The sequence below is a fragment of the Chinchilla lanigera genome, unplaced genomic scaffold, assembly GCF_000276665.1.
Source record: "Chinchilla lanigera isolate Chin_1 unplaced genomic scaffold, ChiLan1.0 scaffold00069, whole genome shotgun sequence".
NCBI lineage: Eukaryota > Metazoa > Chordata > Mammalia > Rodentia > Chinchillidae > Chinchilla > Chinchilla lanigera.
The window spans coordinates 7,583,594-7,609,842 of record NW_004955470.1 but is presented as its reverse complement, the minus strand read 5'-3'; the positions used below and the strand labels follow the sequence as shown (position 1 = coordinate 7,609,842).

The 26,249-nt window shown below is 45.1% G+C and overlaps 1 long non-coding RNA gene across 1 annotated transcript; it reads right to left on the bottom strand.

The window, feature by feature from the left end:
• Positions 1-3,542: 3,542 nt before the first annotated feature.
• Positions 3,543-13,527, bottom strand: LOC102019687. The gene is made up of 3 exons (XR_001237033.1): positions 12,236-13,527; positions 8,992-9,115; positions 3,543-4,868 (listed from the first exon to the last, which is right to left on the bottom strand). It is a non-coding gene; the product is annotated as an uncharacterized LOC102019687 (long non-coding RNA).
• Between the last annotated feature and the right edge of the window lie 12,722 nt (positions 13,528-26,249).

Sequence of the window (26,249 nt, the reverse complement as noted above, 5' to 3'; positions counted from 1 at the left end):
TTTAACTTGATTTGTGATATGCCTTCATCATGAAACTCAAACACTTCAGCTTTCTATTTAACATGGAGGATGTGCAACTCTTCTCGCTGGAACATTTGGAAGCCATTGTGCACTTACCGGTTTGCTCAGTTTCACTGCTGTGTGTCCCAGGGTTTGGGAGGTCCAGGGAAAAGGAAAGAGATGGGGGTGGGGGAGCTGTGGGTCCACAGAGCAGTCAGAGCTCAAACGCATTTATTGATCAACTTAAGTCTCATCACTGAGGTTCATGGGGATCCAAAACAATTACATTAATAACATTAAAGACCACTGATCACAAATCACCTATAAAATAATAATAATGAAAAGGCTTGAAATATTGAGAATTACTAACTGTGACACAGAGACACAAAGTATGGGAAAATGGCACCAACAGACTTTCTGGATACATGGTTGTACAAACCCTTAATTTGTATTTAGAAAAAAAAGTAATATCTGTGAAGCATAATAAGTCAAGACATGGCTACAAATAAAGTTTTTTTAGAATGACATCATGCCCAGTATCATCAAAAACAGCAATCATCCAAAAGTAAATCTAATGAAAACTATGCACATTCCCCACAGGGAAAAAACACAAAAATAGCTAAGACAAATTTTAAAATGTCTATAGAAGAGTAGAGAACTACCAGGCTTAATCATTGAAGGGTCAATATTGCCAAGATGTCATTCTTTCTAAATTGGTTTATAAATTCATTGTAATCCAAATCAAAATCATGTCAGATTTTTTTGTGGAAATTGACAGATGATTTTAAAAACTCTGTAGAAATGTAAAATGAGGAGTATCCAGGAAAACCTTGAAGAATAAACCTTGAGTTTGTACTACTAGACAGATATCAAGTCTTATTCTGAAGTTATAGTAATTAGGGTATCTTAATATTATGGCAAACTTAGACAGACTGACTCATGCAGTCAAATAAATATCCCAAAAGGAAATTCACCTGTGCAAAGTTACCTAAATTACACTAAATATAACACCAAAATAAAGCAGGGAAAAAAGAGATCTTCTCTACAACAGCAATGAATGATTTGGATCCTGGGGTGTAAAAAATAAAAATAAAATGTTGAACCACCACTTAATGCCATACACAAACACTCATTGTTGAAAAACTGCTGATCTAATTGTGAAAGTTAAACCAACAACAAAGCATTTAAAGGAAATCATAGATGAAAATCTTCATAACTTTGTGAAACAGACACAGAATATTCTAATCACAAAGGAAAGAACATTGATACATCCCAGAGGGTACAGAACCAAAGAACATATTTGCAGTAGGCATATCTGACAAAGTTTTCTTAACCAGAATATATTAAAAATGCCTATAAGAAAAATTCAGATACTCCATGGAAATATGACCAAAATATTGAGCAGAGAAGTAATTAAAGAGAAAATTTAAGTGGCCAATAAATGTTTGAAGAACCTTCAGCCTCATTAACCATCAAGGAAATGTAATTAAACCAGAATGAATTATCAGGGCTACAGCTATAGGAATGGTAAAAATGAGAAAGAGAAAAAAATACAGAGTATTGCTAAAGATTTCCAGCAACTAGAGTTCTCAAATCTTCCTGGTGGGTGTGTGTATTCATAAAACCACTTTGAGGAGCTCTATGGGAACATCCACTATCAAAGAAGCTGCGCCTATCCTATGACTCATCCATTTCTCTTTTAGGTTTATAACCAATGTAAGCATGCAGAAATGCCAGCAAAAAGACAGGTACAAGAATACTTATAGCAGCTCTGTATTTAATAGCCAAGAACTAGAAACTACCCCCATGTCCATTAGCGGTACAATGCACAGGTAATCATAGCATATTAATAATATTTCATTTTGTGAAAAATCCTTGATTTGTCCATGATGTGTTCCCTTTTCTGTAGATATAGCATATTTCCTTTTAAAGTTCTTTTTAATATATGTTGTATTAAGACTGATTAGCTTGTACAGGACAATAAAATGAGAGTCATTTCCCAACGAGGATCTATACTTGTCAGTTCCCTCAAATCAGACTCTACTATCGGCAGGCTAGAAACTGTCAGAGTTTCCCTTATTTAATGATTGGGTCAAACCAGACCACCAGACTAGCTTATTAGAAATGCTCTACCATGCTACTAAAAGACTCAGGCAATCATCATTTTGCTGCACTTCCAGACTTGGAACAAACACCAGATTCCCTAGACTTTCTGGGAACTGAGGAGGAAATACACTGAACACATCAATGAACCATGTGCAGTTTAATTGGGCTTACCGTAGTAGGCTTTCCCGGCCAGTGGATTCACACAGCCCTTCTCACTGGAGCCTCTTATTACAGCTGCTGTAACTCTGTTTGGCAAAAAGGAACCTGGGATTCACAGTCTTGACAGAGCTTTGACAGAACCAAAGCAAAAGTTAGTGTCAGGCTACGGTAGACACTGACATTTCCACTTGTACAAATCATTAGCATGGGCTGCAATTGTTTTTGAATAACCAGTAAGTATGGCTTTAGGTACTTGAGGAAATGCTGAAATGTATCACCAGCCAAGCACAGATACCTGATCCTCATCAGGTATCACACCAGAACAGCCTGAAGGTGGGGGAGCCCGTATCTGCTTGTGTCAAGACTATTGACCATTCAGAGCTTCCAGCAATCGGGAGGGTTATACACGAAGGGGTGACTTGAGTTCTAGGCACTTTGAGAAACAAGCCACCCATCCGAGTGACTGAAAAAGGGGGGAAAAGTCCTAATGTAGATACTGTCAATCTGAGTCATCAGAGGGTTACATTTTGCATTTTCTTCCCAAACACCCATTGGAAGACAGTGTCCTGTAAGAGTGGAAATGAATCACACATGAAGCTTACTTTCCTGAGACAACTGCCGAACTTCTTGGAGCCCAGAGCAGGACTGGCTGTCCTCAGGAAGCCAGTCACTGTTCGGTGCTGCGTGGAGAAAGCTCCTTCTATGCTAAGTCATGTGCCTGCCTTACCAAAGCTTCCAGCCCCAGGGGAGTTCAGCGCCGCTCAGAGTCTCAGCACCAGGAATCCTGATGTCTCAAACAGCAATCCTGTGTGCTCTGAAAGTTGGCTGATGTCCAAACCCCAGTTTTGAGCTCAGTTCCTGAAAGGAAGTTGTTCTTCACTCACAAAGCTCCAGTTTCATTAACAGGCTTAGTTATTAGAACATATTGGGGAACTCTAGCAATTTCTGAGAGTTCCCAACTAGACAGTTCCATAACCTATGCTATTAGGTCTGGCTGGCGTGGTCTCACACTGTCTTCCACCTCTCTCAGCATTATATACCTCTGTGCACGCAGCCTCGCAGACCACAGCTCACTGAAGCATTGAGATAGGGAAAAAGAACAGCTTGATTTCACAATTTTGGCAGAGCAAGTAGAATAGGAAGAGCAGCAGACCCAGCTACTCTGTGCTGTGGTTTGAGTGTCTTCCCCAAGGGCTGGGTTTTGGAAGCTTTCCTCCCAGTGTGCAGTGGTGGGAAGTGGTGAAACGCTTGAGAGGTATTGCCATGGGGGGGGGCAGTAAGGTGTCTCATCAGGGACACTGCCTTGGGAACAAATTAAGGCACTTCTTTAGGACCTTTGTTAGTTTTTGCAAGAGAGTTGTTACAAAAGGGTAATACTGGCTCTTTATTGAGAAGTCAATTCACCTCATTATTTCATTACAGCAATACAACATGGACTAATACACTTGCTTTTGCCTGCTCTCTGCTGAGTGTATGAAATCATGATGCTATGCCTAAGAAACTACTTTTATTTTGCTCTGATCCCAGAGTTTTTATATTAAGTAAATTCCTTGTGTTTGAAAGCTAAAAAGAAATAAGTTTCCCATATCAACATATTCCAAGACACACTGCACATCCTTGGTGGCAGAGCAAACAAGACAATCCTGTCTGGAAAAGTACCATTAGTACTGTTTTTTTCTGTGTTTTCCATGCAAAATGGACCACGTGGGGGGAAAATTCTAGAAATAGGATTTAAATTCAAGGATCAGGTTTAATGTAGTGAAGGTATTGTACAGGAAGGGGAAGCAAACACGAGATAGTTATAAAAGCAAAAAGAACATTCGAAGAAGACAAAGAAAAAGGAGGAAATGAAGGACACATTGAGAGTCCGCTGGGGAACTGGGCTGCATGCCCACATCCACTGATAAGGAAACCCTGGGGTGTCCAGGAATCTGTGCTCTCCCGGGGATTCTGAGGCCGGCCACAGTTTGAGAAGCGCTGAACTAATGCATTCTGCAACCTGCTTTTTAACATCGTTAAAGCCAGGGGACTGTGTTTTCTGGTTTTTGTGCATGTCTAACGTCTCCCACGCAAATGGGCCATTACTAAGCATAAGTGATCGCTGCACTCTTCACAGCACAGCCGGGATGATCATCAGGACAGGAAGCTGCTAGAATTGCCCCTCACCAGTGAACCCAAATCCACCGTCAACCTGAGGCCGTGACAGCTTCCAGCGGTAGTTTAGCCTGCAACACAGCCGTTTCTGCATACTCTCTCGGATACACATGTGAGAAGCTGATTGCCGTTTGTGTCTAGGGTGGGGAGTCCTTAGGGCCTCTTCCTTGGTAGGAAGCAGATTATTCATGAGAGACCTAGGTGCTTCCCAAAGCCTTGACCCAAGGATGGCATAGGAACTGTTATTTCCTGTCAGCTGCCTTCTCATTTATTGTAAAAACAGGATCACTTGCGAGGAAACGCCTGGAGCCACTGTGGAGCCGGCCTGGCCTTGCCGTGGTGTGTGCCGCAGGCCGGGAGATCTTATCTGCCGGTCTTAAGAAAGTCCCAAGTGCAGGCTGTGGGGTGTGGTTCAGACTCATCCCACCCCAGCATCCTTCAGCTGCCTCCTGCAGAATATTGTAAAATTCCACGTTAGAAATACACACTCGCATATTACTTCTAACAAATGCTTTAGTGAGATACCACTCATACTACAGAATTCTCTTTTAAAATTGGGCAAGTCGATGCATTTTAGTATATTGAGAGAGCTCTGCAGTCTAATTCAGAGCATTTCCCTCACCCCCCAAGTCACCACCTGCTCACTCACACTACTCTCCCTTCTCCCCACGAGCCCTGACGATCGCAAAACTACTCTCCGATTCTACAGATTTTCATATTACAAACAGCCCATGTAAGTAATGTCTTTCAATTTATTTAGGACAGTCTTAATTCTTTTCAGTGATGTTTTATATTTTTAGAGCATTATTTTAATAAATTATTTTTTCTACTTGTATTTTCATAGTCCATATTTATGTTACAGAATATTGAATTTCACTGTAGCGTCTTCATACCTGCACGTAACATATTTTGACCAAATCCATCCCCCACTACCCTCATTTTTGTAATGAGGCAATCCTCTTCTCACCCTCTTCCTCCTGTCAGATTTGCGTATTAAAACATCCCATGTAAGATGGCACATTATACAATGTGCCATCTTTTTGGACTGGCTTCTTTCACTCAAAGTGACGATTCAAGGTCCATTCGTGCACTGCATATTGATACAGCCACATTCTTTACTGTGGATAAATAATATTCCCTTGGTGAAGATGCCACATACTGTTTGTCCATGACAGGCTCTGAGTGACTGTTACGAACTCCATTGCTCCCCACACTGGTGTACAGGTTTTTGTGCTGTTAATTACACCCAGTATCTCCCTACAAATGGAATTGCGGGGTCATATTATACTTCTGTTATTGCTCGTTTTGAGGAGCTACCAAACTGTTTCACAAAAAGGCTGTGAACTGCCATCTTTGTCCGGCTCACCTAGACTTCTAAACAGGGAGACTAGTCTTACACCTCCACTGACTACCTCGCTAGCAACTCCTCCACCTTCTCAAGAGCGATGGTTATTTCCTGTCTTCTTTGTTTTAGCTATCCTAAAGGGTGTAAGATGGTATCTTACTAAGTTTGATTTGCATCCCCTAGTGAATAACAGTGTAGAACATCTTCTCATGTAGTCACTAACCATTGAATATCTTCTCTGGAGAAATGTCTGTTCAAATCCTTTGCCTACCTCTTACTTAGATGTTCATTTTATTATTCATTTATATAAGAGATGTGCATACATTAGATATACAAGTCCCTTATTCGACATATAATCAGCAAATGTTTTATTCCATTCATTACATGGGTTACATTTTCACCTTTAAGAATGTGCTTTAAAGCAAGAAATGTTTAAATTTTGACAGAGTGCCATTTATCTATTTTTCTTTTGGAACTTACACTTTTGGGTTAAAACATAAGAAACCGTCATCTTGCCGAGATCTCAGAGGTTTAACGACCAATGTTTCCTTCCCAGAGTTTTCTGCTCACACACGAGGAGTACGATCCTGAGTTAATCCCCATGCATGGCATAAGGTAGGGACGCAGGTTCTGTCTTCGCATGTGGACATCAGATGCCCATACACCATTTGCTCAGAACCATATTCTTTCCTCCTTGTCCGGATGCCCTTTTAAAAACCAGCTGATCATAACTCTAACCCTATTGCCAAGTGGTTTTTATGTTTATACCAACAAGAGTGCCACACCATGGTAGAGACTGTTGCTTTTATGGCAGACTTTGACATTGCAAGGAGTGGGTCAATGCATGTCAAACCCCACTGAGGCTGTTTGGATATTCATGATCCCTCGTATTTCTGTCTGGGTTCATCATCAATCACTCATTTTGTGAAACAAAGGAAGCTTGTATTTTTATAGGGATTGTGATAATCTATAGATTAGAAGCATTTTTTAAAAGTCACCTAATCCATGAATATGAAATGTCTTTCAATTTATTTAGGTCAGTCTTAATACTTTTCAGTGATTTTTATATTTTTAGAGATTATTTTAATAAATTATTGTTTCTACATGTATTTTCATGGTCCATATTTATGTTACAGAGTATGGAATTTCACTGTAGCGTCTTCATACCTGCATGTAACATATTTTGACCAAGTCCATCCCCCACTACCCTCGTTTATGTAATGAGGCAATCTCTTCTCACCCTCTTCCTCCTGTCGGATTGTCCTCCTCCTACCTTCATGTCATTCTTTTTTCTTCATATTCCAATATTACAGAAAACTTGCAACGCTGCACTTGCCTTTCTGAGTCTGGTTACGTTGCTTAACAATACGATCTCCACTTCCGTCTGTTTTCCCACAAATAGCATAGTTCATTCTTCTTTATGACTGAATAATACTGAATGGCACAGTATACCGCATCTTATTCATCTACCTATTCGTTGTCTTGATTGTGAATTGCAGCCTAATTCCATGTCTTGATTGTGAATTGCGTGGCAATAAACACAGGTATGCACATGTCACCACAGTGTGCTGACTTCTAAAAGTTTTGCTCTTCTTTTTTCAACTTCATTACTAAGTATTTTATTCTTTTTTATGATTTTGTAAATGAAACTGTTTCCTTAATTTCATTTTCAAATCTCATTTTTATGTATAAAACACAAATGATCTTTTATTTTGATCTTGAGTCTTGTAACCTTACTGAACTTGTTTATAAGGTCTGATTATTTTTCCTGGATGTCTTAGAATTTTCCAAATACGAGACCATGTGAGAATACTGACAGTTTTCCTTCTTTCGTTTGGAGATGCTTGCCTTTCTCTTCTTTTCTGGCCTAATTACCTGTCTAACGCCAGCAGGACCATGTTGAGTAGAAGTGGTGAGAACAGATGTCCCTTCTCTTCCTCCTGTGTGTAGGAGGGGCTACTGCCTTTTCACTACTGGGTATAACATTAGCTGTGGGGGTGTCATGGGTGCTCATTATCCCGGGGTAATGAAGTTATCTTCTCTTCGTAGGCTGTTGCTTGTTGACTTTATCATCAAAAAAGTTGTACTTTGTCTGCATCTATTGAGAGGATCGCTTGGTGTTTGTCCTTTATCCTGTGAATATATTGATTTGGGGACATTGAATCAACCTTGAATTTGTAGGACAACCCCCACTCGGTCATAGTTTATATTCCTTTATATGATGGTCTGTACAGCTTCCTTGCATTTTGCTGAGGATTCTTGCATCTGTATTCATAAGCAATATCAGTCTTTATTTTAATTTTCTTATAGCTTTGGATTTGGTATCAGAGAAAAAATGGCTTCATAGGAAGTATCCCTTGCACTATTTTAGGGAGTTTTCAGAAGGATTATTGTCGGGGTTTTTTGTAATGTATGGAAGAATTCACCAGTGAAGCTTTCTAGGCCTGGCTTTAATTCATGGGAAATTTTTGATAGTGACTAAATTTATTTATTAGAGTGATATTCAAATTATCTTTTCCTAGTAATATCGTTCTAAGAATATGTACATTTAATCTAGAATAGTTAATCTATTGGCATAAAATTCGCATAGTGTTCCTTTATAATTTTTTTACTTTTGTAGTGTTACTAATAAGTCCCTTCTTTTCTTTTTTAATTTTATTTATCTGAGTATTCTCTCTCTCCTCTTCTTTGTCAGTTTAGCTGAAGGTTTGCCAATTTTATTTATCGTTTCATAAACCAATTTTTTTTTTCATTTTTTATTAGCCCATGAGGGAGCACAGAAATTTCCATCCAATGTGTGAATCGGTACAGGTTCATGACACAGGTCATCCTCCTTCCCTTCTCTCTTCACCCTCCACCCAGTTTTTGTATAAGTTGGCAATTCGTGTTTACATTCCTTGTGCTGTGTTTACACAACACACCTTAATTCCTTTTTTCATCCCTTTCCCTTTATCTCCTTCCACCCTCCCTTCATTTCTTGATCCTCTTCCCTGTTGAGAAAACTCTCTCTACTTGATGTTACTTATTTTGTATCTTGCTCTTTATTTATGCGTTGAGTTTCTCATACAAGAGAAACCATGTGATACTATATTGAAGCTGTGTGTCTGATTTAGTTCACTTAACATTATGGTCTCAAGGTGCATCTGTTTTCCTACAGATGACTCAAGCTTATGCTTCTATATGGCAGAATAGTATTTTATTGTGTGTAAATACCATATACTCCTTACCCATTCATGTGCTCATGGACATATAGTTTGCTTCTGTGATTTCACTGTTTGAGTTGTGCCGCTGTAAATGTGGGTAAGCATGAACCACTGTAATGTGGTGTCTTTAACTCTTTCAGGAAGATACCTAGAAGAGAAATAGCTTGATTAAATAGGGTTTCCATTTTTTGAGGAATCTCCATAGGGATTCCCATAGTGGTTGTACTAGCTTACATTCCCACCAACAAGGTAGAAGTGCTCCTTTCCCCCACAGCCTCACCAGAATTTGTTATCATCTAATTTCTTGATGATGGCCATTCTTTCTGGGGAAGGTGAAATCTCAGAATCATTTTAAATTGCATTTCTCTAATAGCCAGCCATGTTAAGACTTTCTTCATGTATTTATTGGCCATTTTGTACTTCTTCTATGAAGTGTCTATTTATTTCATTTGCCCATTTTTTGATTGGGCATTTTATTTGGGGTTGTCTATTTTTTTTTAATTCTTTACATATTCTAAATATAAGTCCTCTGTCTCAGGAATAGCTGGCAAAATTTTTCCCACTTTGCCAGTTTTCTTTCACTCTGTTGGTTGGTTTTTTGGTTTGTTTGGTTGCTGTTTTATTTTTGCTGTACAGAAGTTTTTAAATTTGGTATTACCTCATTTGTTGATTCTCAGTACTATTTCCTGTACAAAGCTAGCTTTAATTTTGTACATTTTTCCTCTTTTTTTCCTTAACCTCCATTTCATCTATTTCTAATTTATCTTTATATATTTTCTCCTTCCTTTTTACACTTCTTTTTATAGTTTCTTAGGTTGGAAGAATAGGTAAATTGAGATATTTTTAATATAGTCACTGATATGTCTAAAGTTCCTTTTAGCTGCATTTTTATTGCATGCTGTATTATATGTTTTTATTTTATGTTCTCTACATTATGTATATTATACTATGTTTTCTATGTTATGTTTTCATTTTCTTTCCTCTTACAGTATTTTATAATTTCTCTTATATGTGTTCTTTGATTCATTTAATATTTCAAAGTGTGTGGCTTAATTCCCACACATTCATCATTTTCTTCTTTCATTGATTTCTAATTTCATCAAATTGTGATCAGAGGGGCTGGGAATTTAGCTCAGCGGCAAAGCACCTGCCTGACAAGTGCAAGGTCATGAGTTAGGTTCCTGGTACCGGAGAAAAACCAAAAAAACAAAAAAATTGTGATCAGAGAACATAGTCCAGATGATTCAATCCATTTAAATGTACTGATATCTTTTATGACCTAATGAATGATCTATCCTAGAAAATGTTTCAGGTGCAGTTCAAAAGAATGTGGATGGAGTGTTCTGTATATGTCTAACATAACAATGTAAAATTCATAATGTCTATAATGTAATAAAAAGTGCAAAGTATACAAAGAATCAGTAAAAGTAACCCATAAAAAGGAAAAAACTAATCAAAACTGATCCATAAACAGCACAGATTATGAAATTAATAAGAAATAACATAAAAACAAGAATATTTTATGTGCTCAGGATGCTAGAGAAAAACCAAACATGTTGACTAGAGGTATGAGAGATTTTTTTAAAGATATAAAATAATCTTTCTGAGAAAATATGTCTGAGATTTTGAATAGTACATAAGATGAAATTAATGCAAAAAGCAACACTGAAGATTTGACAGTTCAGAAAAATACATTAGTGGACTTTTCAAAACATGGCAGTGGGAATGATCCAGAACTAAATGGGAAGGGGAAACAAAGATGAGAAAAATGATCAAAGCATCAGTGAATTGTGGAACAATATAAAGCACCCAAACATATTTGTAATTAAAGTCCCTAGAATGGGAAAGGAATGTAAAGGAGGTGATAGAAAAAAATTGAATATTTAATGGCCAAAAAATTCCCAAATATAAAGGAAATTCTAAACCCATACATCCATGAAATGCAACAGCCTTCTAGCACAGGAGATATGAAGAAAACAGCCCCTAGGTATCACACAATCAACCTGTGAAGTAGAGAAACTTTTGCAAGCTGCTGCAAGAGCTCAGGAGAAAGGAAGGTAAGAATGACTGCAGATTTTTCAATAGAAACTATGCAAGTTAAAAAACCTTGAATCAATATCTTTAAAGTACTAAAGGAAATAACAACTATCACACTAGAATTTTTTATCCAGCAAAATACCTTTTGAAAATAAAGGCAAAAATAAAAATTTTAATTCATTACCAGCAGATCTGCACTACAGGAAGTAGTAAAGGAAGTTCTCCAACAGAAGCAGAAATTTACCAAGTAGAGATCTCATCCACAGAAGAATGGAACACAACAGAAATAGCAACTACATGGGCACAAATTGCAGATTCTTTATTATTACTGTTCTTCAAAAGGTAACTGTTTGTAGCAAAATAATGATTGATTGTGGGACTTATAACAAATATAAGGGGCTGGGGATATAGCTCAGCGGCACAAGCACCTGCCTGGCAAGTGCAAGGTCCTGAGTTCAATTCCTGGCACTAAAAAAAGAAAAAAAGCAGTCTCAACAAATACAGAAGAAAAATGAGCAGCCATCATACTGGAAAGACTAAGAGGGGAGAAACAAAAGTCTCATAAGGTTCTAATAGCATACTTGAGCTAGAACAACATCACCTGAAGGCAGACTCTATTGGGCTTTAGATATTCACAATAAATCTCTGCCTAGCACACATCTGTGGAGAAGCTCTTCATACACGGCCAATAGACTGATCTTCTTAAAGCTAGTAGTGCTCCCTCCTTGCTGACTGGAATTCAAATGGGTCCCAATACCCACCCCAGTAACATCTGTTATTGAACCCATTTTACCACTCTTATCTTCTAATATACTTCTTATATCTTCATAAAGAAATTAACCTCTGATATCTGGGCTTTCTAGGGCTCTTGTGGGAACTGCAGTAGACAATCAGGAAAGTGTGTAATGGCTTTGCCTCAGAAACTTGCACCAGGTAAGTGAACTGGTGAGTCTGTGGCATCATGGCAGGGAGTGGTGGGGGGGGAGGAGTCCAGAGGCTCAGAAGGGAAGGCCTCCTGATTAAACTGTTGGACAGTGACTATTTCGTTTTGCAATATGCAAATCATTCCATTAATTGTTCGAGCCAGTTGCACAGAGTATGTCTAATAGGGATATAAGATCAAGGATTCAAAAATCTTATACATATTTAGATGAAGAGGTCTACAACTAGAAATCTAATCCCTTGGAAAGAGTTAGAACTTATTTTTCCTTTTCAAATAGGTGGTACTCACCTTGTCAATATACATATATGTATCCACCTTTGTGGCTTTGTTTTTCACACTGGCTCTATTTTTGGGTATCAGCATATCTCCTCCTCCAGCTCACAAGCTCCTGAAGGTAAAATCCCTAAATCAAGAACCTCCAGACTAACATGGAGCCAATATTACAACATGCACAGCATACACATTTGTAGAATAAATACATATCTTTTGTGCAGATTGACTGGCAGAGATTTAGTAGAGAAGTATTCATCTGAATTAAATAAAGTCAAAGGATTGCAGGTATGGGTGCCAGGAGTGTCTTGAATATCCAGCTGGTCACATGGTCTCACCATAGCCACCTCTTGACACACAGGTCCTGTGGAGGTCACATGACTGGGTAATTCAGCTATCATTCCTGACTTTACTAAGGTACAATTCAGAAAAGAATATATGAGATACACCTAAATGTATACATGCATGGGCATATATATTTTTAAATGAAAATGACATTGTTTTTCTGATTGTAAAAATGATGCACTGAAAAACTTCACAAACAGCAAAGATGTTTACTAAATAAGAAAATAAAAATCACTGTATATTCGTCCATTCACAGCTGGCCGTGCTTTAAATGACAACAAAAACTTTCCTTTATTGCTTTACTTTTGTGAATGCCACTGTAAAAAATATTCTCTTTCCTTTAGCAGAATGCCAATGAGAAAATGGTTACTCCTTTTCGATGTTATGGTGGCTCTAATAATTATCACTCTTTTTGAGGGTAGGGAATGTGTTGCCCTTCTCTTTGAATTTGGTTGGACTGGTCTCCTCTACAGTAGGCAAAGGAAGTGATAGCGTACCAGCTTGATACTTATACCTACAAAAGTTCAGCCTTTTCCACTTCTCTGATTTTTAAGATCCATGAATTTCTGTGTGAGAAATAGGCTACCCTCCTGCAGAACACAGGGAAAAACTGAGACTACAAGGGCAGGTAGGGGCCTTCTCTCCTTGCCAGCCATCTGAGCCCCCCCTTCCATATCCTCACAGAAGTGGAGCCACATGAGGGCACCATGTTGAATCTCACTGGCCCAAGTGAGTCCCGCAGGACTGCAGCCCCAGTCAGCAGCTCATGGAGTAGAACTCTGGTTCATCCAACCCACAGAGCACGAGTAAAAAGAAACTGGTTGTTTTTCACTGGGTTTTGAGGCAAAGAAAGTTGCTACACAACAACAGATAACTAGCAATTTGAGTTTCTACGTGAAATTCCAAAACTAAATCCAAAAGATGAACCGGAAGTGCTGCTGTGAAGCTGGAGACCACGTACTGGCCATCTGCAATGAAACACAAATGACATAAGTTTAAAGTTGTAGGACAGATGGCAACTCACCGAGCTATGTGTAGGCCTTTGGACCTTGACAAGCCTTTTCACCTGCTGGCTCTTCCATCCTGTTGCTAAAGAGGGGCATGGCTGGTGTCAGTTTTAGAGGGTCCCAAAAAGGGCTCAGAAGCCCTAGAAGAGAAGGTACTTTTCACCAAGTGAGAGACGGTTGTTTTGGGCTCTTCTCTTCTCTTTGAGGTTAGAGATTTGTTGACCGTGGACTGTGTATTTTCAAAAGAGTGTACCTCTGTCCCCATCACAGACTAGCAAGAGGATGTCATGTTTAGTTTACTTAAGAGACAATATTTTATCCAGTTGGCATGCCAGAGCCCTAAGTGTGGCTCACCTTTGCTCAGAGTTTTAAGTGATTTTACTGAGGCTCTGGGGGAAATGGAGTAAAGATGGCAAAGGCCACAGAATAGACATATGACAAGCTTCTGAGAAATCCACCAACACTTCCCCCTTTAACTTCTGTTGCAGAGGATGGTCTCACCCGTGTCAGAGCTGAGGCTGACCTTCTTTCTAATCCACTTGGGTTCCATGGGCCACCCCACCTTCCATCCCAACATTTGTCAGTCAGCACCTTGCTTAATGGATTGTTTTTGGTACCCAAGTGAGTTTGCTTGTTTGCTTACCATCCACCCTCCTCAGTAGAATGTAAGCCACATGTTCATTATGTCCACCATCTTGTACCCACGTCCTCTGTACCAGCGCTTTGGACCCTCATGAAACGTCTGTGGAAGAAGTCAATCCAGACTTATTTGTACTTTAGCCCTAGACATGCTGCACCAGGAACAGGACCTCAGGAACCTGCTGCTCACTGGGTTCTCACAATGGTAAATCCTTATGTACACTTAAGATTGAAAACCACCCAACCTAGTGCTGGATCAAACAAGAACATTTAGAACAAACAAGGGCAGAGAAAGGTACCACTGCATTCCAGGCCCAGTGAGAAAGGAATTTTTTTATACCCACAGCTCCAGGAACAATCTAGATACAGACAGATCAGTTAGCTTACTGGAGCCCAGAGCCAGCAGGAGGGCCTCCATACATCCAGGAGGGCCCCAGGAGCTCATGCCAGGATACAGTTGCTGGGCACATGCTGGGCTGGATCACAAGCTCTCATCTTACCCAGGTATGTGAAGCAATGCATGTATGCATGTGTGTGTGCACTCGTACATGTGTGTGTGCATTCGTGCATGTGTGTGTGTGTGCCTGGCTCCAGGACTCTCCTGTGAGAAAGAAAGGCTGCAGAGGAGGAACCTGAGATGCCATTCACCCAAGGGAGGCAGATAGCAGAGGAAGCAGAACTTGGGGTCACACAGACAAGGACTCAAACCCAACCTCTCATCTGACTCCTCGCAGCAGGAACATCTTAGATAGCTCAGAGTACAAGATGGGAAAACCAAAAATAAAAGAGAAAAATACAAGAAGCTATTTTTATAACCCTCAACAGAGGAAGAACGTAGCTTGACATCAAACCCAGAGGAGGGGAAGGAAAATAATCTCATCATTTCAACTACATGAAAGGGAAAAATTTTTGTGTAAGAAAGGCAGCTTGGAAAAAATGAAATTAGACAAAAGATAGAAATCAGGGGAAAATATTTTAACCTACATTACCAACAAGGGGTTATGTTAATAATAAACTAACAATTCCCACAAATACAAGAGAAAATCCAGCAATGGGTATGAAGAAACCATCCAGAGGAGAAGGAAAAAAATAGATACGAAAAATATGTTCAAAATTACAAATAACCCAAGACACACAAATTAAGAGTATATGGAAAATACTGTGATTTGGCAAAGGCTAGAAGATTTCTAACATCTAAGTAAGTGAAGTACAAAAGAACCGGGGACAGTGATTGATAAGTGTAAATTGTTAAAATCTTTTGAAGGATAAAGTGTCATTACGGAGCAAAACTCATAACTCACATTCTTTTTGAGCCAGGAATATTATTTTGAGTTAATTCTAAACAGATAATTACACAAACAGTGCCATACAGATAGTATGAACATTTTTTAAAATAACATTCATAATTTTGAAAAGTAGGGACCAACTTTAAAGCCCTCTGTGGATGGCACATATAGCCCAGAGGTACCCACAGTACTGGCCGGGGCAGCTGTCAGTCCAGGACAGGGTGCCCACGCTGGGCTCAAACCAGGGGGCCCTCACAGCTCCTGCATGGCTTCTCTAGGCAGCAGCCTCGCCCACTTCCTGTGCAGCTCCCTCCCTTCCCATGAACTCCAGCTACCTGGCTCCACCAGCTTCTTTACTGTCTAAGCAAGTTTGGGTCCTCTTCTGATTCTTTCAGCAAAAAAACAGTGAACAGACCCATTAATAAGGGATTGCTTATTTGGATTATGACATAGCCATGTAACAAAACACCATCGAGGTGACTTTCAAAGGCACAGGGAGCTCTACCTTCTGTGCCATGCATAGATTCCCATCAGGAGATGTTACTGAAGAAAATGTTTGGGAATAAAATGTGCTATCACCCATTTAGTGAAAGGAATAAAGTGAGCTACAGTACACACTTCTGATTTGGGGGGGAGAACAGTAACAATGCATTACTTCACATACATCCATGCTGAAGTACCCCTTGGTAACATCGTTTGTAAAATCATGATATAATGGGCATTTGGGTTGTTTCCAGATTTAACTATCAAAACTTGTGCTGCTACAGTCATGGGTGCACATATATAGCTGTGGTGTGATGTTTTTAATTCTTCTGGGAAAATACCCAAGAGGGGAATAGCTGGGTTAAATGGGACCTCTAATCCTAGTTTTGTGAGGAATCTTCACACTGATTTCCACAGTGGTTTCACCTTAGAATTAAAAAAAAAAAAAAAAATCATGATATACTAGAAAACAATGTCATAATCTCTAAATATCAAGGGATTTCTTTTTGTTGTCTTTTGGGGAAGACTTGGGGTTTGTTTGTTTCCCTTTTTTTTTTTTTTTACATAACTGACACAGTCAAGGATCACCAAAGGGACAGAGGGCAAACAGACTCCTGGGCCGGTTGTAGCTCATTAAGAGCATGACTTGTGTTTTCTTCTGAGACTTCCAGGAACTAAAATCTCTCATCTCACTTTTGTGAGACGCAATCAAGCCACTCTCCAGAGCTGCCTCTCCCTTCCTGCCTCCCCTCTGATCCCCCCAGCTCTGTCCCCAGGAAGCGGATGACCCTCCCTGGGTGGCTAGCCTGACAGGGGCAGGCACAGGAGTGCGCTGAGGAGATCGTGTCCTCCCCAGGTTGATTTTGAAATCTCAAATCTTTAAAAACTTAAATCTTCCACTAAAGAAAGGACAGTTTGCTTTTTATTTTTGCTCATTTGTTGAGATTCTGGAACATATCCTTAAACATATATCAAAAGTCAAACACGTAGAGGTCTAGAGCCAGCTGGAGTCTCTGCCCCAGGGAAGAGCGTGTCCAAAGCAGCACTACACAGCTATCGGTGGGTATTAGCTATTCCTTGTAAAAGGAGAGTGGGGGAGTGGGGCAGCAGCCCAGAGGAAGGGGCAGGAGCCCAGGCAAGGATCACCTGTGTCCCTATCCAGGAGGAGACCACCGCTCCATGGCAGCCCCTCCTCCACAATGGCACCTGGAGACAGGTGGCTAGGGTGTCACAGGGACACAGACTGGGGGAAGCTCCAGTGTTCCAGTTACCTGGCAAGCTCCAGAGGGTTCTGCAGGCCCTGGCCGAGCTCTCCAGAGTCACCAGGCAGGGCCCATGGAAGGCAGCAGCACGTGCCCAGTGCCAGGTGGACAGCTACCAGCGGGAAGTGCTCTGGGTGGGCAGCACTCAGAGAGGAAAAGAGGCCAGTGTTGAGTCTGGGACGAGCGACCGCCTCTCGGGGTGACAGGACTTGAGTCACCTGAGCTGGGAAGCCTGGACTTTTCCACCGTTGGCGAATCAGGGATCCGTGAGCTAAGCCAGGGTCTATTAGGGAAACCCAGGTCTGCTCTATGACTCAGTGCCACACCGCTGTGCCAAGCTGGCCCACACCTCCTCTGTGACCCGATTGCCTGGGACCCAGAGGGCCTCAGCCCCAAAGCCGCTGCAGCCTGAGAAATCCCTCAGTCCGGGGAAACTGAGGGGGTAGGTCACCATGCCCAATTCTCATGTGGCGTCCACCAGGACGTCCCAGGTTGATTTCCAGTGGACCAAGGACGGGGACCATAGGACAATCAGACTGTGTCCACTCAACCACCAGACACGAGCTGCTTCCCACTTCACTGTGTCCTCATCAGAAGCGAAGCGACCTCCCAGTGCCCAGAGCACAGAGGAACTCCACAACCTGACTCCGAGTGCAGATACAGAAACATCCCCCATTTCTACCCCACTCCTGGGGAGCTCCAGAGAGGCCCGATCTGCCTGACGGAGGTCAGATCCCTGTCTCCACAGGGCTGGGGTGAGGGAGAGAGTGGACAGGAAAGCAGGGAGCTGGAAATCCATCCGCCCTGGTCCCGCAGGGTGTGCGCCTACTGAAACCACTCAAGTGGGTTTGCTTTCCTGTTAGTAAACTATGCCGGGAAAGCTGGCTCTCAAGGCTCCCCACTGAGACACTGCAGCACACACTGTGACAGGCAAACACACCTGTGTCCGGGGGTGAAGGCAGCCTTTGTCCTGGCCTGAGACTGAGAAGACGTGGGAGTCGTGGGGATGGAGCAGAGGCACAGGGCGGGAAGCGGGCAGCTGGCCCAGGGACAGAGGTGAGGGGCACTGTTGAGAAACGTGGAAAGGTAGGGCTGGGAGGGAAGGAAGAGCCACAGGATCCTGCCAGGGCTTCGGCCTGATCCTGGGCTCCTGTTGCTCAACCAGGCTGTCCTGACACATCACCAGAGCAGGAGGCGGTGTGGCACAGTCCCGTGTTACCGACTGGGAGACCGTCCAGGTGCCCGGTGAGCTCATCCCTCCCCTGGAATGTGTTGTGTTTTCACAAGGGGGAGGTGGAGGAGGAGGAGCACCCAAAGGAGGGCGCTTCCCCTGCGTGGGGCGCCCCAGGGTCAGGGACGTCCTGTCGACAAAGGGTGGTCATTGTCCCTATGAAGAGTCTGTGCTTCAGAAAAAAGCTCTGCCCGCCTTGCTGGGAGGCTTTGGGGCAGGGCAACACCAGAGGCCAGGGGACCCCTGGATGAGCTGGGACGATGGCCCCTGCAGCCCACAGGGAACTGAGGCAGAGGAGACAGGAGTGACCACAAAGGCACCATCTCTGTGATAAGATCAGGTGCATAGGAAGCAGGAACAAACCTGAGATGTGGACCTGTTGAGGGGACACGGGTCCAGCTCTCAGCACAAACCTCGGAGGGAAGTTGGCCCCAGGCAGGGCCGATCATGATCAGCTGAGTTGCTGAGCCTCCCTTTGGCTGCCTCTCTGCTCTTTCCAACGCCTCAACAGCCATCTGCCAGGACTGCCTGGAGCATTCACACCCAGGCTCCTGGAAACACTGTCTCTTCCCAAACGCACCCCTCTCCCTACCCATGTTTGGATCATGAAATGAGACCTGAGACCGGGCACAAGACACCCAGCCCTGTGGTCCCTCTAGCCCCTGGGGCCTGCACCCATGGGTGGGGCTGGAAATTACCCTCCACCCTATGCAGTATAGACCTTGCCTAACACCACCAAGAAATCCAGCGCCAAGGCTGCTCCTCCTCCATGGCTGGCAGGAGGCCCCCATATTTGGGAACCAGCAATTCTGTGGGACAGTGAAGCTCGTGGCTCTGTATGCAAATAAGCCCAGCACACGGCAGTGACGCAACCAGGTTCCCAGCTCCGGGCTTCCTGGAAGCAGTGTTACCAGTCAGCCCTCCTCATGGAGAGAAAAACTGATGGAAAGTTCTGGGCATCGATCAAGCACCGCTTTATTGGCACAGTTGCATAAAGTGAGGTATTCTCCCTGAGAGCGGGGTCCAGCAAGGCAGCCCCAGGAGGCCCTGGCTGCAGCTGCCCAGGACCTCCTGCCCTGGAGCAAGCGGGCACACCGCCCTGGCACGTTCCTCACACTCCCCAGCCAAGAGAACGTGGGCACCTATGGAAGGGAGGGCATAGAGCACCTTTGGGACCCAGGTCCACAGCTCGAGCCAGAAGGGGCAGCCACCCAGTCCGGAGGCCTGACTATCCCTCTGGGATGGGTTCATGTCCTCAGTCCTTTCTCTGCGGCTGAGAAAGCAGCCAGAAGCCGCCAGCACAGGCTACTGCACAGGCCAGGGATGGGTGCCTCCCTGCGGCACTCGGGCAGGAACTGGGCTGCGAAGAGCAGAAAAGGAAACGCCAGACTCTTCTAGTTGCAGTTCAGTTTTATCTGTGGGAAAACAATAGCTGGACTTGCTTGTCAGGAAGACAAGGGGAAATAGACTCCCCAGACAGGCCGGGCCAGCTTATTTATCAGGTAATTCTTCTGGAAAACATGTTCACTGGTTTCCTGGCCCGGACGGCTCATGGGGAATCAGCTACTCGGTAGCCCAGAGACAGCGTCTGGAAGGCCTCAGGGCCTTCCTGGGGACCGAGGGCCGAACAGAGAGCATTTCTGCACCTCAGTCTCCTGATCTGTAAGAGAGGGATGATGACATGGTGGAGGCCCGGGGTTCCCGCGGGGACCTCTGACTCATTCGTGCCACCCCGAGGGAGTCCTTCCTGGGCGCAGCGTTGGTTCTAGTGATGTTGCTAAACTTCGCACCAGAGGAATGCAGATTCTGGCCCTGGTGGAGACCAAAGGGGAAACAGAGGCGGAACCGGAGGCAGCCTCCTCGGGCCTGGGTTCAAGGTGGCACGCACACTGTGGGGCCCTGGACAGCCCTGTGGCGACAGCAAGGGGACCCGGGGGAGCTACAGGTGGGACAACGTCAGAAGCAGTGATGGAGAACAGCAAAGTGCAGTGCGCGGCACAGTGCCTGGGGTAGCTGTGCTTACTGCACACAACTCCTCCTCGAAACCCTGGGAAGAGAGGGAAGCAGCCGAAAACTGAGAGAATACAGATTCCCCAAGGCTCAGCAGGACGGGGCTACTCGGTACTGGGCAAACACCTGGGCACAACTGGGAGTACCAGTCAGCAGCTGGACTGCCTCAGAGGGCAGTTGTACACAAACCACAGCAGGCTCACTGAGTTACAGCGCGACCCCCCGGGGCACTCACCCCAGCGGGTGCGGTCCACCCAGGAGTGTTGAAAGCACTCCTGCCAGGAGACTCCAGCACACAGCCTGGCTGGGACCTGCCGCCCCAAGAAGAGTGGGTGGCACTTGAGCTACACTTGCGTCAGTCCCCACGGGGACACCGTGTCCCTAGCCTGAGACCACGGCTCTGGGTAAACGGTCCCAATCCCCTCTCCCACTCCCAGCGTCAGTCCAGGGGGCTCCTGTTGCCCACCCCCAGACACAGCCACTGTGGGCCACAGAGACAAGGAACAAGAGAGCGGTGCAGGCTCTTTCTTCTCTTGTCATTATGTCCAATACGATGCGATACAGCAATGACTGACAAAGTTTCCTGGGCGGTGCCGGGTGATGTACGTCAGGAGAGACCACTGAAGTCTGCAGGATTGCACAGCTCGTATGCCAATTCCATGTCAGCTTGGGAAAAGGACTTGAGTGGCAGCTGTTGGCACTGAGGGTCCTGGAAGCCAGTGCCCGCTCTCAGCCACATCCTTGGATGAGGAACTGGAAACCTCAAGGTCCCACGAATCTCTCGAGCTCGGGCAGCTCAGCTTCCGCCTGGGCTTCCCTCCTGCCACGGCTCATGCACGAGTAGAGTTGTTAATGTGCACGCAGAGTTATCAGGGGAGAATAAACGCGGCCAGGAGCTCTGCCTGAGAACACGTGCTACAGAGTAGCTCATCTTCTTCCGAAGACTGACGGGAAAGACAGTTACGGGGCTCCAGGGCCGGATGTTCAGAGTGGGCTCCGAATCCTGCAAATTCCCTTAGGAGCAGTTCCCAAAGGAGGTCCTAAGGGGCCGGTGTCACCCTCGAAGGGATGAGTCAGGAGGAGGCGATGGTTGGCTATCAGCTCACACACCAGCCTGGGAGACCAAGGGGTCCATGACAGGATCTCTTCTCAGCGTACATAAAGCCACATCTGGGTGGAAGGCCGGGTTTCTGCAGGTGTGACCAAGTTGCAGAGGAGCCACTCAGGCAGGGAGCCTGAAGGAAAGAAAGGCCAGGAAGACAGACGCTACTGGCCCTGGGGCTCTCACCAGGACTGTAGTAATTAGAACGAGCTCATCAGAAAGGCCCTGGTGACAAGGCTGCCCTGCAGTTCCAGAGAGCTGGGGCCACACGTGCCCTGCAACCTACCACTTAGTCTCTCCTCCCAAGCCACAAAAGTCCACTCTGCCACTCACCAGCTGGGTGACATTAGGCAAATCACACAACCTTTGGAGCCTCCAGAAGGACAGGTAATACTATCATTATTGTTATTAAAAGCGCTTGAGTCTTTATAGGATCATTTCAGGTGTAACCATTGTCATACAGCACAAGCAAGGCAAACTGTCTCTAAAGAGTCAATTGTAAATGTTTCAGATATTGTGAGCCAAGAAATATATTTTATAGAGTGATACAAAGGTGCACAAAAGTATATTAGAGCGGCTGTATCAGATTACACTGGACCCTCCAAATCTTAGGTTCTGCATCTATAGATTCACCAACCTCAGATCAAAAATACTGAAAAAAGTCGTGAGAGATGGAGCTCTATGTTAGCCAGTGTGCTTAGCATGCTGGAGGCCCTGGGTACCATCCCCAGCATCCTGAGAGAGAGAGAAAGAGGAGGAAGTAGAGGGAGAGATGGAAGGAGAGAGGGGGAGAGAAAGAAGGAAAGGAAGAAAAATTTTAAGAAACTGTGTCTGTACTAAATACGTAAGAGGTTTGTTTCTGATATCAATCCCTGAAGCACACAACCATTTACATAGCATTGCATTAAGCGTTATATGTAGTGAGACACGATGTAAATTCAAAGTGAGGATATGTGCAGGTTTAACGCAAACACAACACCATTTTACGTAAGGGACTTGGGTACCAGCGGATTTCAGTACTTTGAAGAAGTCATGGAAACACACCCCACGGCTACACAGAGCCAACCATATGCACAAGGTTCAGGTAGAAAACTCCGGCCCACCATGTTCTGTCTGCCTGGCTCAACCTCCGCTTGAAGAATTGACAGAGAACGAGACCCCGGAACCCCCAGTTCCCATCGAGAGTCCAAGCTCAGTGCCTGGTGACCGCACCTCGGTTGTGTCACACCCCAGGATGGAGGAGGTGACCGTCTCTGTCCAGGAAGCAGCAAGACGGGTCCTCTGCTGGGAAACGGGGCTCAGGAAGCCAAGTGGGGAATGGAAGAAGCCTCCAGCCCAGTGGTGCTCAAAGTGTGCCCCGGGGAACCCTGGGGCTCCCACTGTGCTTTGTGGTGCCTGAAGAGCCTGTCTTCCTCATTTCCTCCTTGTATTTTGAGGAGACATATAACATTCTTCTGCCCAAGGGGTCCAACGCTGCAACATTAAACAGTGACAAGGAATGAAAACCACACCTTTCTGTCCTATTCCTTTTATATCTGGAAAACCCTGATGTATCCAAGAAAAGACAGGCGCAGAGAGGCTGGGGGCTCTCTGAGGACATAAGGATGGGGTGGGTGTCAGACGGGGTGTTAGACTCAGGTCAGAGGTGGGAGAAAGATCTCACCTTCTTATTTTCTAGGCCATCTCCTGTGACAGGAACTTTACCTATGTTTTGCTATTTAATCCTCTCAAAGGACAAAATTAGAATTTAATTAACATTTCATCAGCTTTATTTGCTATTCTAGAATTGAACTACACTTTATTCCTCAGAGCCGAGGAGGTGGATTTTACAGGCAGAGACAGCCGAAGGAAGCAGAAACCAAAGAAGGAGGAGCAGGTCATTCATTTCAGAATCACTTTCCTGGTAAGGCAGGGCAGGGACACAATAGGAAGCGACAGAAAATGACGGGTTGATATGGCGGAGGTTACCTCGGGTTACTCTGTGTGCCTTACAGCAAAGGATGTAGACATTGATGGCAGAGGAAACTTCATTTCCACGCCCAGTGAAACCATGTCTAGGAAGTCTGTCTTTTCTCCTGGTTTCTCAGTCAGATAATAGCATAGTTCCGGTTCGCTGCCTGGGACCTGGACGGAGCGGACTCCATATGGTTTCTCCCTGGTCTCTTGAGGCACAATTCCATGGCTCAGCCCAACGCAGTGACTTTGCAGTGTGGGTGTAATAAACCCATTTTCTGAAAGCGTGAAGCGAGGCTCATGGAGATTTAAAAAGTGGTTCCAGTCACACAGCTATTAAATGACAGCCTGGCCTTCCGGGAGTTTTTCGGATCTGCCCGCTCTGCTGTGTGTCCTCGGGGCCAGGGTTTGGACACACGCCTAGACTCTGCCTACCCGCTCCAGCGTGGGAGGCCAGGGCAGAGGGGAAGGTCATGTCAAACCTCAGCTGAAGCAGCCTGGCCTCTAGCGAGAGAGCCACCTCCCCCGACTGGGCTCAGGGTCCCCGTGGGTGAAGGGTGGAGGTGGGGCTGACACAAACGCCCCCTGCTGCCCCAGTTCTGAGCCTCTGCCTGGGGACAGAGCACCCCTACATTGTCTCTCGGGCTCTGCCAGTGGTTCCCAAGGGACTCTGAGCTGTTAAGGAATATGGTTGTTCACAGCTGCTCCACCATAATGGGAAGGACAGGTTTGGGAATTAGACAGCAGTTCCTCTATGGCCAAGGACAATGGGTTCCCACTGCAGAGATCCCAAGGAGGTTAGAGCCGGAGAAGGGGCTGTTAAGCACAGCGAGTGACCGAGCTCTGGGAACTCACTGCCTGCAGCCAAGGCCTTTCCCTCTTGACCAGGGATCCATCTTGTCAGAATGGGACAGGGGGCAAGAGTCCCAGTCCCACACCCACGGGCGCAGGACCCAGGAGGGGATGTGACAGATGTCCTGCGCCTTCACATGAGCTATGCCAGCTTAGTCCTGCAGCCGTCCCTGTCCCTGGGAAGCTGGCGAGACACCGGCAAGGCTGCCAGAGAGACCAGAGGTGAGGGCCCGGCTCCTCTACACCGAGGAGGATTCTCCCCTCCGTCCTCACAGCAGCCCCAGGGGTGGCGAAAATGACACCCGCACACAGACCAGCAGGAGCACATTCTGTAAAGTCATTAAATGTGGCCAAGGGCCCTGCCTCACCAGAAAACCTCCATCCCCCGAAGTTCCACATTGTCAAGAGACTCAGGAGCCAAGGACACCAAGGTCGCAGTCCCTCAGCAGGCCTGAGAGAGCTCCTGTCCCTCTGTCTCCCGAGGGACGCTGTGCTCCCCAGCCCGACACGCGCTGGCTTTCAGCTCCAAAGGGAGAGGGCCAGCAAGACCGAAGGGGACAAGGAAGAGGGCGCCAGGCTTCTATTAAAACAGCACGGACAAGGCCGGGGCTCCTCCCGGGGGGTCAGGAAGAACGAGGGTGCTACCTCCAGCTAGAACTGGGGACCCCACACCCCAGTTCTCAGTCCACCTGTGTACAGATGGATCAACAAAGTCCAGTACCACTTCTGCCAACCTTCCCGCAACCCCCCGGTGGCACACCAGGCTTGGTTTGCCAGGCAGCAGACCCCCGAGAACTTTGGGCATGAGCCCTGGACATGTGCACTTCAAAAGAGGTCGCTGTCCCTGGAAAGGAGCTCAGAGGACATTTGAAAACATGCAAGTGGCTGTTGATTTGGACAGACACGGTGCTGTGTGTACCCAGAATGCACCACAGAGGCCTGGGGAGTGTTCAAGGCATGAACTTGAAGCGGCTGTGTCCACAGGTGAGTTGCTTTTGGGTTATTGGGTTGTTTGTTCGTTTGTTTTTGAGACAGTGTCTTACTGTGGAGCCCAGGCTGGCCTCAAGCTCAAGGCCATTCTCCTGTCCCAGCCTCTCAGGGGCTGAGACCAGGCCATTGGGTCCCCACCGTGAACAAGCCCATCTCGCTCTGCTTAAACCATCTCTTGGTCATCACCAGCCCTGAGTTTGAAGAAGAGAAAGAAGCAAGTGCGCCCCAGCTTCTGTGGGACAGAGCGGCTCACACCATCTGACTTGCTGTCCCCTCCTCCCAGTACGGTGACTGACCAGGGCGTGGGTCAGACTCTCCCCAGTCTCTCTCAACCACTGGTATAAGGGGGGATTTTCTATGCTCACGTGGGTTGCAGTGAAAATACAAGGTGAACCTCGAGCTACCAGTGACTAAAATGCCCACCCTAGGGAGAGAACTGGCCTGAGAAACAGTAAGATAATTCTCTGGAGGTTTCTAGATCTGGCCATGCCTGAAGGCTGCTCTCTTCCTGGATCTTACTTTCTTATGCGTTCACAGATGTTGCATGAGTCAATAAACAATTCTCCGCCTCTCTTCTTCTTTCTTCTCCTTCCCCTCCTCCTCCTCCTGCTCCTTCTTCTGTCTCCTCCTTTTTCTTTTTCTCCTCCTTCTTTCTTCTTCATCTCTCCCCACTTTTTAGTTGTAAGGAGTAGGATTATGTGTAAAAAGTTGCACATTTTTGTTCTATGTACTTTTGTCCATGATTCAAGAAAAAAAAAAACTCCCAAAGTGACCTAATATAATTAGAAGTTTTGAAGCATTACTTTCATAAGTATGTTGGTGACAGACGTTGCCTGTCTGTCGGATCTCAGTTTGAAGCCCTTCATTCATGG